Genomic DNA, 5,546 nt, shown 5'->3' with positions numbered 1-5,546 from the left:
ATTAAAAACTATCAAAGTTTATAAATGAATTTCAAAAGATTTCAATTAATTCTAAAGAATTTACAAAGATTTTAGAAGAATTTAAAAAAGTACAAGAATTTTCAAGAGATTTCAAAGACTTTTAAATACTTTTTATGAGTTCAAAAGATTTTTAATGATTTTAAGGGATTTTGTGGCATTCCAACAGATTTAATATGGTTTAAAAAGTTTTAAAAATTTAAAATCTTACAAAGCATTTTAAATGATTTTAAAAAAATTGAATAGATTAAGGATTTTCATGAAATTTAAAATATTTTAAAGTATTTGAACAGACTTTCGGGAATTTCAGTAGAATTTAAATTAGTTTTTAAAATTTAAAGTAATTTTAAAATATAAATAACGTTATTGAATTCTTCGATGTCTGTTAAATATCTTCAAACCTTCGGAAAATTGTAGAAATCCTTTAAAATATATTAAATTTCAAAAAAAAAATATATATATATATATATCGATTTTTAAAAATCTTTTAAAATATCTTGAAATATTTTTGGATTTAGTTTAAATCTTATTTAATCACATAAAATATTCAATGATAATTTGTAATATTTCTAAAATCTGAAATCTTAGTACATATGTTATTATAATCGTAGCAATATCTTTTATAGAATGGGTCACAAAAATGTGCAGCGTCCCTACAGCAGTGAATCATTTTAGTTGAAAATTTATCTCTTTGCATGTCTGGATACCTGTGCTCCGGTATGGCCGATACTCGGCGAAATACTTGAAGATTAAGTCTTCGGCGTTGGGCGAATATTCGGTACTCTTCAAGTATATACAATTTTCAAATTATATTTGATACTCAGTAGAAATTCTAAATGAGATACTTTAATCTATCAGAGAAATAATGTTTTTATTTTATTTTAATTTTCACAATTTTGAAAAGCATATAACTTTTTTAATTTTTATCAACATGAAAAATACCACTGTGATAATTTTCAACCTACTTTTTCCATAAACCAAATTCTTTGAAAAAATTATAATATTCTTATAAATTTTTTTTTATTTGCAATTTTTGAAAATGCTTCACATTTTTTAATTTTGAGCGGAAATATCTCGTTAACGAACTTTTCCTTCATTGTGAGACTCTAAAAAGTTTATCAGGGACTGATTCGCTTAAACAAATCCTCCAAAAGTTAGTGCGGCTACATCATTCAGGTAACCATACAACATGCATGCAGTCATACATACGTACACACATCCATATGGACATACATGCATGCGTACATACAGTAGGAAATACAGACACCAACACAATTTTATGATTTTTGGACTTTGTGAGTTCCAAAACGTAAAGACCCGTTAAGAACCAGACATCGAAAATTCAAACGATTACATTACACTCTCATGAACGAGAATGTAAAAACTCCAGTCTGGAAAATTATAAGAAATTTTAAATCATGTTAAAGTAAGTAGAGTTGATATCAAACCTATCTATTCCAGGAATACTAGTCTGGCGCTTTTCTGGCGCTGCTAATTTTTCTGCGTGTTTAACTTAAAGCATTTTGCTGACTAATCTTAAATATGGTGCTATCTAGAAGTTTATTACGAATTTAAATAAATGAAGACTGACCAGAGTTTAGCTAGTTTCCAGAAAGAATCACGGTTTAAACTTAAAAAATTGCCGAAGTGAATTCAGAAAATAATAATTTGAAAATAAAAGATTTAGGGAAATTTAAAAGATAATTGCATAAATGCTCAAATAATAATAAAAATTAAAGACACAATATTAAATATTGTGATAATAAAAAATAATATTTCAACGTAATAGAAATATTAATATAAAAATTTTGACATATATGATTTATTAAATTCATTTTAATCATTCACTTTATACGTAAATAATAATAATGCCTGACGATTTAAGTATTTAGAATAATAATTGGATAATTTATTGAATTCACAGGGTCAAAAATAGACAACCCTAATATGAGGGAAAAACTTACAATAACCTCCATCTAATTCGTCAAAGGTGTCCAGTTTAGAAAAACACTTCACAGATAAATAAAATAAAAAAAGAATGGAACAAACGTTGCGAAACACAAATTACACTATGAGAAAAAAAACTACCGAGGTTCACTCGGGCAATCATATTAAAATTTAAGGGCCTCACTCGCGGTCTTGCGACGCCGATCTTTGGCCGGCCTTCTGTTCCTTGACTTGTTTCGGATTTGGGAGGAAAAATCTATCAACGGATGATGTTCTATGATGAAAATCTATCAACGCTGGGGGTCGTTCCCGAACTCCTCCACTTGGAACCCTTCTTCCAATCAGAAATCAGAAATTTGGATGAAGTAAAGGGACAATTTTTGGGTCAGAGCGGGGATAGTGTCGACGTCTTAGAATGAGTCTAAGGCCACTGGTCCTATAAGGAGTTTTTGAGAAAGAGAAAGTGGGAAGTACTATTCGAAAAATCTGTCGGCTAAGGGTAATTTGAATAGCCTTCTGTTGGACAGGACCAATTTGCACCGAGGCTGTTTAGGAAAGAAACCTTTTGTTTCATTTATTGCAGCGGTGTCTGGCAGCCAGATGTTTCTTAAGAATCTTCAACACTCTCTGGATGAAGTTGCAAACTTAAACGTTGAGTTATAGGCTCTACGTAATTTTCTTAAGAGTTTTTGGATTTGAGAGGAAAATTGAAAGAAAAAGGTCCGAAGAAAAAGGAGCTCGAAATCGTCCCAAGGAACTCGATTAGTATCCAAGTAGCTTGGAAAATATAATGAAAGTGAAAATGATTGACTTGAAAAACCAGACACCCTTCCTACACCCTTCCTACTTTATCGAGATATTTGAACATTCTTATGCATGAGTAGTTTCATCTCTATTTTCCATAGTTAAAATGAGTCCTAGAATGGAAAAAGCTGATTGATGGCGCCGCTAGGCTCGCTATAGCAGTTTGTGCATCTCGCTAACAATGTGTGCGGGGTTTGGTTAGGGAGGATTAAAAATCTATTGACTATAATATGTTTTATAAATTTACTACGATATTTGGAACTAACTTGGTATACAGCTGTATAATCGTGTGTAACATTAATTACACATAAATCTAGGCTGAGATACTGTAACTATAATAAATTGACAGCACTGGAGTTGGTTAGACACTTGGACTTCACCTCAGAGGTCTGGGGTTCGATCCCTGAGCCGGTACCTCTTGAAATTTTTCAATATACCTTTACCGAGGTTCTGGTGGTTCGGAACCCACCTTAAGCTGTAGGTTCCCCCATCGTGTACTTGACTGCAACCCAGTCCGTCAATGATGGGGTAAAAACCAGGCTTTGTCCAATATGTCTGGGCAGACTGCTCTCATCAGATCACTTGATTGCATTATAAAAATGCGTCCGTGACTGATGATATATACCGGGACAGCCCCGTGCAAAAATGATGAAATAAAAATCCATCTCTAACTAAAAAATGCCTTCGACATGTTGGGCAGTATAAGCCTGTGACAACATTTCAACACTGAAATGTTTTTATGACAGCATGATTAAGTGATGATTAAATTAACATGAACATGATTAAATTTTACTATCACGATTAAAGAATTATTGGTATATAAGGATATTTAATTAAATAAATTCTAATTAATCTAGTCTGTAACTCTTAGAATGCAGAAAGGTTTCGGCAGTTTTTTTAAATTTCCAAATGCTTAGTCTGTTTTAAAGAATATCCCGTGAATTTTCTTATTTTCACAGAGCTTGATTTTTTTTTTCATTTAATCTTTAAAAAAAATGTCAATGTATACTCGTATCTTGTTTGTGAAAAAGAAATCCGGTAACGATTTAGTCATACTTGAACTCATAGATTTTGGTGATGATAAATGACAATTCCGTTACTTTCGAATAATTTAATCTAGAAAGGAGGAACAAATTTATATGGTTAAAAGCTGTATGACTATTGTGAGTAGTGCACAGGCCTTCTCAACAGTATGTGGTATTAACGCACCTGAAAACCTGTGGAAAACTGATAAAGATCTGCATGGGGGTCATTCACTCATACTCGGGGTCAACAACTCAACTGCTGTTTGAATTAATTGTGAGTGACAAGGTCGATCAAATAAGAGCCGTAACTGCAGGTTGCTGTTTTCTGGGTCGCCCTCTTTTCGTTTTGGGCTCGAAAATCATTATGAGAACCGTTTTTTCTTCCTTTTCAATCGGATTACGGGAGAGTGCGTCAGCATTTTCATTAATTTTACCGGGCTTATATTTTACGTCATACTCATATTCCAACAATCGTAATCGCCAACGCATCAAACGTGAACCTACATCTCTGTTTGAGTGCAGCCAGGTAAACGCTTGATGGTCTGTTACGACTGTGAATTTTCGACCATAACGATAATGTCAGAAATTTTTAATATAATCGACAATGGCCAGATTCTCTTTTTCAGTGGCTGTATAGTTTTTCTCGGCCGGGATCATCCTGCGAGAAGCGAACGATACAGGTAGATACTCTCCGATTTTACCTTGGCTAAGAATTGCCCCGAGGGCACTATCGGAAGCGTCGGTAGTGAGCATGAAAGGCTCTTCGAATTTGGGACACTACAAAACAGGTTCATGACAGAGCGCGTCATGCATATCTTTAAAACTGACTTGCTCTCGTTATTCCCAGTCAAATTTCTTACCCTTTTTTTAAAAGTTCTGTCAGAGGCTGTGTACGACTAGCAAAGTCAGGAATAAACCTCCTGTAGTACCTCACGAGACCCAGGAACTTTCTAACGTTTCTCTGGGTTTTTGGAACAGGAAATTTCCTAACGTTAAGCGTTATAAACGTTATAAGCAGCAAATCGCAACAGTTCTTGGGGTTCTACTTCTATTTCTATGTCTTTTTCGCAAGTGTTAATTGCCATCGCAAAACAGGTACCGTTTTCAACCGGTACTGCCGCGTTGCCAAGTAACACGTCTTTATAGACATTGCGTACAGCAGAAAACCTTCCTTAAGATGTAGCCTTAATTGTAAGCACTGTAGCTTCCTTTTTGGGTTTAGAGATTTTTGATTCGGTATTTGAAAATGTTATAAATGGGATTGGTTTTATAGGGTTGCTGCTAGTGACTATAGTTTTGTGTCTGAACGAAATCTCGACTTCTTCTTCATCCAAGTAATGAATTCCTAGAACTCCGGCCGCAATCGAGACCGGTAGATCATAATTGACTACCTGAACTTTTACCGTCGTGTCTAAAATACGGATGCAAGCCGAACTCAAAGTTTCAATTTGAGAAGTCGTTATTCCCGTAATGAACACGCTTTCATTAGGATCTATCTCTATATCTGGGTGCAACGGTATCTGATATCTGATCCGGTATCTATTAAGATGAACGGCTATTTTCTCGTTTTCGATGGTGAATACGGGCGTAGCATTATTTACGACAGATAGACGTGCCAACTCTTGCCAACTTAGCGCCGTGAAATCAAAAAGGCAGTTTGGACAACGCGAAAGACACGGTCCTGGCAACACAGAAATAAAATCACCTCCGCCACCTGATTCACTCTCGACTGCGTTAGAATCCTGCGAGTTT

Source organism: Belonocnema kinseyi, chromosome 3, assembly GCF_010883055.1.
Source record: "Belonocnema kinseyi isolate 2016_QV_RU_SX_M_011 chromosome 3, B_treatae_v1, whole genome shotgun sequence".
In the NCBI taxonomy this organism is placed as follows: Eukaryota; Metazoa; Arthropoda; class Insecta; order Hymenoptera; family Cynipidae; genus Belonocnema; species Belonocnema kinseyi.
Note: the sequence above shows the minus strand (reverse complement) of the source record.